This window comes from Vigna unguiculata, chromosome 2 (assembly GCF_037176805.1).
Source record: "Vigna unguiculata cultivar grain cowpea cultivar isolate G323 ecotype 2 chromosome 2, ASM3717680v1, whole genome shotgun sequence".
Taxonomy (NCBI): Eukaryota; Viridiplantae; Streptophyta; class Magnoliopsida; order Fabales; family Fabaceae; genus Vigna; species Vigna unguiculata.
This window is the reverse complement of record NC_140793.1, coordinates 20,660,026-20,669,726: the sequence shown is the minus strand read 5'-3', so window position 1 is coordinate 20,669,726 and position 9,701 is coordinate 20,660,026. Positions and strand designations below refer to the sequence as shown.

At 35.2% G+C, this 9,701-nt stretch overlaps 1 pseudogene; it reads right to left on the bottom strand.

Moving 5' to 3' along the window:
* Window positions 1-6,550: 6,550 nt before the first annotated feature.
* Window positions 6,551-9,325, bottom strand: LOC146888419 (uncharacterized; annotated as a pseudogene).
* Window positions 9,326-9,701: the final 376 nt, after the last annotated feature.

Genomic DNA, 9,701 nt, shown 5'->3' with positions numbered 1-9,701 from the left:
AACGCATAATTGTTCTAGTTCCACTTAAAACAATTTCAAAATATTTGAAACAAAAATGATTTGGACATTATACTCATGACTGATAACATAAAGAATAACCTTCTCAACTCAAATGTATAAACCTAAATTGTGTAAGACTTTTCAAACCTATTATTTTGGATTTTTAAAGTTTATTTTGAAAAGACTTAAACTCGACGTACTTAAATTGTAAGTTTGTTGTTAACTAACAAACTTAAATTATAAATTTGTTTTTGAATAATAGATTTAAAATTGAAGTATTTCATTCACCAACAAATTTAAAATTGAAATTTGTTAAATCCAGATAGATTTCTTCATAAAAATTAGCAACTTTAAATTGGAGTTCCAATACTTGATTTGCGTCGTGAACGAAGCAGAGATGACTAAACCAAAATAAAAAAACGTTCAGACATATGGAGGCTAATGTGCATATTATTACAACTTTGAAACTAGCATTAATTATCACAATACCTTGAAATAGCCAAAATCACAAATTTTCAAGTGGGGTGCAGGGCTACCATCTAGAAGTGTGTTTTCTAATTTCAAATGTAAGATCCCATCTAAATAGAATAATTTTACTAAATAAAACATCAGATAAATCTAATTTAAAATAGAGTACGAGACATATGGTATAAAGATATTATAGTCATCCATAATATATTGAAGGAAAAGCCAAAGACACAAAACAATGCCATGAACACAGGATTCAGAGTGGAAAAGTTGTCTAAAAGTTGGTCGTAGAGCAAGGGAACCATAAACAAAAAGATTTCTTCAAAAGTGAGCTCAATAGTGAGCCAATCCAAACATAAGGTCCAACTACACGGCGACATCTCCATTATCCTGATGACTAGTAGGGGTTTCCACATCTGCTCACACCAATAATTTGGTGATCATTGCAAAAAGGAAAGCCAAATAGAGAAACATACACCAAACAGAAAGGGTAAGCTAGAGTAAAATATTTTTTATCATGTTATTGAGCAAGTAAATATTAAATAAGGATGTAAACAAACAAGGCAGTAGACACCCAAACCATGTGATAACAAACAAATGCAAGACATTCTGACTCAATTATCCAGATTATACTCTTGATATAGAATTCTAAAGGAATTATGCACTTGTGCTGGTTTATAAACTCTGCAGAGTCTAGACACAAGGGGTTATCATCCAACCACATACAAGGTTAATTCTCTAATGTCTTAAGCCCAATACGTCCCAAGACTAGGACCTCCTGCCACTCTCACCACATAAATCATTCTACTCTATGTAAACGTGAACGATTATTAGAGTTCAGGATACCTTTTTTTATCTAGACATCTCCTATATTAAGGTATATACTAACCACACCATCACCAAGAGTTTCCCGTGAAACTCTTTTACTAACACATTCCACATGCCATCTCAAACATTATATTCTCATGTCAATGTGCCACCAACCAACCGATTCATAAATCATTTCATGCTGAATATAGCCAAATCTCATTCTCATTTAATCTCATACAACATACATGGCATCATACTTTATGCTTTTACGGTAAAACACTGTATCATGTAGGCAAACAACCAAATCAGAGAAGAAAACATAACTAGAGCACAACCCTGCACCAGTCTCGCTGATGCTGAAAGTCGTCGCTCAAGCGAGAGAGGTTCTCTCGCTCAAGCGAGCCGTTCTCGCCTAGGCGAGAGCTCGAGCAGTGGAACAATGAGGTTTCTGCGATTTTTCGCTCAGGCGAGACCTCCTCGCCTGAGCGAGATCACTTCTCGCTCAAAACTGAAGATCGTCACCTGAGCGACAACTCGAGCAGAAACCTGGGAGAGTTTATGATATTCTCGCTTGGGCGGGACTCGCTCGCCTGGGCGAAAACACCAGGTTTTCTCCATTGTTCACTCGTGCAAAAACCATACATTCGAAACCAAACAACATTTCAATGTTTTTCAGGCAACCACAACTGCACACAAGCATTATAAACACGAAAAAGAACTAAAGACGAACAGATAATAGGAAAACATGAAAACCCTAGCTTCCCTTTCTTGGATAGATGCTAGCAAACAAAAATAGGCACCCAACAGATGAGCATCGCAGCTCCAGGAACAAATTTGAGAGCTGAAAATACTGACACCAGAACAAAAATAAGATTATGAAGATGAACCCTAAACAGAACCACAACAGTAGAGCTGGAAAGGAGGAAGTACAAGTTGAGGATCAACTTACGTGGAAGAAATGGAGCTTAGCTAGCTTGAAGATGGAAGGAGATTATGCCTTAGTAGAGCTCTTTGTTTCAGCACTGTGAGGGAGGAGGAGAACAATTCTTGAGAAGGGAGACAAAATGAAAGTGAGTGGGGCTGAGTGGGGGTTTCTGGGGGTCCCTAATGGACTGGCCTTGGAGCCTCGAAAAAGGCCAGGCCAAACCTTTTTAGAGCAGAACAAATGGGGCTTACATCAAATCTCTACGTCAAATTTGCTATAAAAAAATAGTAAAATCATAGGTTCTCACTTTGTACATTTTTTTAGCGCAGAAAGTTTAATAATTTTTCGAGAACTTGATAACTAATATACCATCCATGGAATGACAGTAGTGCACACCATAAATAAAGCTGCAGAAAGAAATATCTAGCCAGCATAATCAAAGGGGAAAGTGAATGAGACACGGATACAAGAAAAGGCACTAAGGGTGTGAAGAAAATCCACTGAGGAAGTTATCAACCTCATTTTCACTAACCTTGTGTTTGGATGGAGCATTTCAACAATGCTCAGAAATTGAAATGCTTTATATTTGAATTGCTTACAATTAAATCCCATTCCTTTTCTAAATAATTTGTTTGGATAAAGAAATTAAAATACCTTACATTTCAATTTTTTGTTTGGAAAAAACAATTAAATTTCTTGTGAGATAAAATTTAATTTTTACAATATTTATTTTAGGCTTAATTATATTTTGAGTTCATGATAAATTTGCAAAACGAGTTCGACGACCTAGATGGGCTGGGTTGACCCAACTACCCAACCGAATTGGTCTGACTCGACGACCTAGACGAGCCAAGCCGGCCAGAAAACCCAGACAGGCTGGGTCAACCTGATGATTCAGAAAAGCCTGACAGCCCATACCTACCGGTCGTGCCCATTAAGTTCGTCAACCTAGCCAGGCACGACCCAGCCCAACTTGGCCCGTTTGGGTTATTGGCCCGACTTGGCCCCACTAGGTCGTCAAGCCCACTCGACCCATCTTGGTCGTCGGACCCACCCAGACGGTGTGGGTTGTCGGGCTTGACCGACCTATTTGAGTTGTCAAGCCCGCCCGACTCGTATGTGTCATAGAGTTACCCGATCCACATTTTTTTAGGATATTTGAATTTCTTCTAATTTAGCTAATTGAAATACTCAAAAAAATGCATGCATTTTAAATGCTTTTTAATTTCTCTATCCAAATAAAACATTTCATTACAAAGAATTTTAAATTCTTCAAATAAATGAATCACCATTTTGAATTGCCTCATCCAAACACACCATAAGGCTTTTCAATTTCATAAAAAGAAATTAAAAACAAGAAAAAAATAAAAGAATATGAACATCTCCATCTACTTTGCTTGGTTTTACAACAGAATATAAGCCATGCGTTAGATTTGTCAAGACGTAGTGAAAGAAAATCAATTCATAATTATTTATAACAATATATAAAGGGGATTCCCCTTTTTGTGTCCACATTTCAAAATACCAATTTTACTCTTTAAATATAATAATTTATTAAATTTTTAAAATTGACCGTTACTTTTACAAGTTTTTTATAAAATCGATTATCTCTGCTTTTTCTCTTCTTCTTTATTTATCAATGGTTATTCTTTCATTTGTTCTGATATATTTCACTTTATTTTTAATAAATATAATTTTAGTTTATATATTAACTTAATAAAATTACAATATTATTACCTACTAATATAATATCACATATATTTAAAAAATATATACACACAAGCGTGATAGCGCCTCCGGAAAAGAGCTACCCATAAGACGAGATAATTTATAATTGTATTTTCCATCACTATTTATATTCTTGTCTCAAATATTAACATACATTCATTTGACTGCGACACGAACATGAGAATGTCATCAATGTAACAAAAATATTATCATCCATAATTAAACATAAATGACATTTGATCACAAATTTCACTTCATACATCAATAATTAATCATTCAAAAATTTCAATTACCTCAAACTACTATTTAAAGATAAAATCCTAAAATTCATCCTTTAAACCTCATTTTCATAAATCCGTTTCACAAATACTAATTTCAAAAGTTCTACCAACCTTCAAAAAATATTAGATATCCACTAAACTTTATTTATCATAAATCATTCATTCTCATACAACAAATTAATCACCAAATTCATCTCTTACGCCATTACTCAAATTCCTAAAAATTCACTTTCACCAACCAAAATCATTCAAAACATTACTATAAACTCAAACCACCTTTTTGTTAAAAATAATCATTTTCTTTCTAAAAAACCACAAATATTCAGATCTAATTATTTAAATTGTTGCACCTAATAAAAACTATTCCACTGCAAGTACCTCCCCCAAATCTAATCACTACACAAAACTTAATAACAAAAACTTCCAAATCAACTTATTGCCATTATATACGAAAAATTAAATAAAAACACAACAACAAATTCACCTATAAGCCACCGTTACTTTAAAGGAAATGTTGTTTAAGTTTGACAACTCGATTAGATCCTTGCGTCAACGAAATAAAACAAACATTGTTACTTTACTTGTTTACCAAAGCCAAGATTCATTAGAAAAAAAAAAAAAAAAAACCAAACCGAAAAGCTAAAAAGAAAATCAAATTCTTTTATCTTTTATATGCCTATATTTCCTATAATAATATTATCGAAACCATAATTACATTTATAATCAAAAGTTCAAAACAGAAAATAATCAAAGGTATATATATTTAATGAAAAGAAAACATCCACGTGATAGAATAATTATACGTATAATGTTATTAATCCTTTATTTTCTCACCCTTACACAATTCCCTACTTACTGTTGCTCATCTCCAAGGTCAATCATTTCCTGTTGTTTCATATAACAATAAAAATAACAATAAGAACAGCCATAATTATGTTTAGGTATTAAACAAAAAAAAAATTAAACCACACCTTCAATTAGGGATGACAACAGGGCGGAGACGAGTTTTGTTATCCCATATCCATTACACTAGAAAAAATTCATCCACATCCCCATATCCAAATTCAACGGGTATCAAACTTTTGTTCCATCTCCATCCCCACAGGTAACAGGTATAATCTCGTACTTATACCTTTATCCGTTTTCTTACTACTTCAATATTAATTTTAATTAATTTTTATAAAATTATAAAAAATACGGTAAGAAAACATAATATTATCAAATATTCAATATTAGAAGGATGATTGTTTCTTCGATATCAAATACTTTGAAATAAATTATAATTATTTACATTTTATATTAGAATACCAAATAAAATTTCATGAGACCCAAAATATTTATTAAATTTGCAAACATTAATGAAACCTAGTTGATAAAATTTAAAATATTTTTAAAAAAATATAAAAGGAAAAAAAATATTCAAATTAAAATATATTTTAAACTTTTGTATACTTCAATTTTTTAAATTCTAATGAATCTCTTTTTTATATACTAACAAAAGTTATAATACATCACTTGATCAAAATGACGCAAAGAACAAATAATAAACATAATAATAAAATTTTAACATAGATCTTGTATCTTTTGAACTTCAATATATGTTGGATGATGATAAAAAAATATTCATGACAATTACATTAAATTTTTATATTGTAGTAAATAAAAGTTATTTATACAATTATAGTGAAAAAATTACAGTATGATTGATAATGAGTTAGAAAATAAAAGATAATTAGATAAAATATATCGAAATAGTATTCTACATGATGAAAATAAACAACAAATAAAAATATTAAAAAATTAACAAATGTGTGTCTTAGAAACAATTTGAGAGACTATTGAAAGAAATCGCACAAAGGAAAACGAATGTATAATTAAGGGTACGATAAGATAAAAAATACCTTAGATATCTAAGAAAACTTTTCAAATATCAACATATATACTCAATGGTTGAAAAATAACAAAAATTGTATTAGCGAAACAAAAGAATTCTTTAAATGAAACAAAAATCACTAGTGCAGATTTGGGATTTTACCTCGCCTTATAGGCCTCGGTTATGGCGGAACCGAAGCCTATAAGGAGGCGGTGGCAATTTTGAAATTAAAGGGAACTTATAGGCCTCGGTTTAGTCAAAAACCGGTGCCAAATGCCGCTTTAGGCCTCGGGTCTTAAGAAATCGGTGCCAAAGAGGGGTTATAGGCCTCGGTTAAGGAGGCCCGAAGCCAAAAGGTTGCCAGAAATTGACCTATAGGCTTCGGTTAGGGAGAAGCCGGTGCCAAAGAGGGGTGATAGGCCTCGGGTGCTGCGTGGAACCGAGGCCAAAGAGTTTGATTAGGGCTCAAAAACAGAACCCCTTCTTCCTCGCGCGCGCAGCTGCCATTTCTCCTCTGCAAATTCCGGCGACCACGCGAGCCTCCTGCCACCACGCGAGCCTCCTGCCACCACGCGAGCCTCCTGCCACCACCACGCGAGCCTCCACGCGAGCCTCCACCAGCCACCGCAGTCTCGTCGCGCCTCCAGCCACCACCACGCGAGACCACCACGCGAGCTCTTGCGCCGTCTCGTCTGGCGTCCGTCCACCACCACGCGAGACCACTGCTGCTGTCTCGTCCCTCTCTCTGGCCTCGGGTGCTGGTGCGTTTTCTGGCAGGGTCTTCTTTTCCAGCAAGGTGAGTGAAGATTGAAGATGGTAGCTGTCATGGTGAGGCAGATCTGCGTCGGAACTGATGGAGGATGGTCGCGCTACTGCTGCTGGTCCATGTGCGTGGAAAGAAGATGGTGTTGTGAACAGGTGCAGGTGCTGCACAAAAATGGAACGGTGATGAAGACGCTGCAGGTGCGTGATGAACTCGTGATGGTGGATGCAGCGTTTTGTGGTGCTTCCATGGTGGATTGTTCTGGTTCGTTTTAGTTGTAGATCTGGAGCTGTTTCGCTGGCAGAGATGAAGAAATGGTGGATCTGCTTGCGTGGAGGATGCACTGCGAAGAAGATGGAAGCTGTGCGAATGGAGGATGCTTCATTGTGATGGTGCTGCGCGAACTGGTACTAGAAAAGGCCCATATGGCCTCGGGTGCAGTGAAAACAGAGGCAAAAGGCAGGGTCTATGGCCTCGGGTGCTTGGAAAACCGAGGCAGAAGCGCCCTCTATGGCTTCGGTTCTTAACCGAGGCCAAAAGCTATGACCTTTTGGCCTCGCCCCAATATGCTTCGGTTCCCGAACCGGTGCAGAATATTAAAAACAACCGCTGCCAAAGGCCCTTCCTGCACTGGTGAATTCATAATAATAAGTAAAGAATTTTTGTTTTATATTACCTAGTAAATGAAAGGTTTATGCTATTAAACACTTAAATTGAGAGTATTAAATATTTTTATGTGAAAGAAAAATATACAATAAATAAAAATATTAAAGAATAACAGAAATGTTCAAATGTGAGACATAAATTTCTTTTAATTGATATACATAATTTTAACATAATTACATAAAGGTTATGATAAGATGAAAAATATAGTGGACATGTGAATGAGTTTCGTGACAAACCAAATAATTAGAAGAAATAAAGATAGGAGAGTATATATATATATATATATATATATATATATATATATATATATATATATATATATAGGATTAATTAATTAATTGTGAATATTTTAATAATTTAAACAGGGACAAAGATTTGGCAGAGACAAGTATTATGGCGGGGATATATACATCCCCATCCCCATCCCCATACCTAGTTGAAAATGTCAGGGATTCCCCATACCTAGTTGAAAACGTTAGGGATTCCCTATATTCATACCCATACCCAATGGCGGATCTTGACCAAAACTTTTGGAGGGGTCAAAATAATATAATTTTTTGATCATTAAATTAGATTATGTTGGGAAATCACGTACTAAAAATAATCTCTTCAAGCGGAAGCACACCCACAAATAAGAGCAGAAAAATATAAATAAAAATACACAGAAAATTTAACGTGGTTCGGCACCTCAAGGCCTACATCCACAAACACTCAACAAAAACATTATCACTCAAAGTGCAATTTTTTGTGGATCAAAATTGTAAACCCTTCATAGTGCAATTTTTCTGGCAAAAACTGCAAACCTTCTAATGACACACAACTACCCAAGCCCCTCATACACCCAAGAGACCTATTGTGTTGTGGTGTTAATTCTCAAATCAACTCATCACTTTTATAGTAGTTTCCTACTTTTCCTTTCTTCACTTTAGTCAATGTGGGACTTTGGTGAATACCCACCTCATAACAACATATTCCTCCTTCACCAGAAGTCTCACATATTAAAAGATCATCTTCATGATTGACTACATTTGCAGAATGAGTACTCTTAGATTTCCCCACCAATTCCTTCACGTGCTGCAAGTCCTCTTTGAATGCTCGACATTTAACATGGACATGACCAAACTCTCCACAATAATGGCATTGAACATTAGTAATATCTTTTGATTGAAAATTACCTTGTTGGTAACCATATTTCTTTCTTGGCTCGCCTTTAGTTACTAAAATTTGACTATCTTCTGAACTTTTATCATCACCCATATCATTTGTTGACTCTCATTCAATGATCTCACCACATCATCTAGTCCTAGTGTACTCTTCCCAGCTAGAATTGACTGCACTAGTGGCTTATAAGACTTAGGCAATGGTGCCAACAAAAGTAATGATTGTTCCTCATCTTTCATACTCTCATCTCCTACATTCATAAGTCTGGATACTAATTCATTGAACTTATTAATATGATCAAACACATTACCTCTATCTTCCATCTTCAGTGAGTACAAGTCCATTTTCATCATCAATCGATTGGTGAGAGTTGTTGATGCAAACTTACTTTCCAATAAATTCCACAAATTCCTTGGAGAGGTCTCTCTCAACACAGACACTTTAATTTGAGGAGCTAATGCCAATCTAATTGTGCTTACTGCTTTTTGTTTAATTGTGATCCACTCTGCATCTTTCATCTCAAGAGGCTTTTCCCCCTCTAAAGCACAATCTAGACCTTGTTGTACCAAATAATCTTGAATTGTGCATTGCCATAAGGAGAAATCCATCCTCCCATCAAATAAAGGAACATCTAGCTTCAGCGAAGTCATTGCACAAGTTAAAGAAAATTATCAACACTAACCTTTTTCCAAGGAACCCACGTAAAGTTGCCTTTGTTCAACACTTTAAATTGTCCCTTTTCCTCTCTTGATCAGAACCTCAGTTCAGATACCACTGTTGGGAAATCACGTACTAAAAATAATCTCTTCAAGCGGAAGCACACCCACAAATAAGAGTAGAAAAATATAAATAAAAATACACATAAAAGTTAACGTGGTTCGGCACCTCAAGGCCTACATCCACAAACACTCAACAAAAACATTATCACTCATAGTGCAATTTTTTGTGGACCAAAATTGTAAACCCTTCATAGTGCAATTTTTCTGGCAAAAACTGCAAACCTTCTAATGACACACAACTACCCAA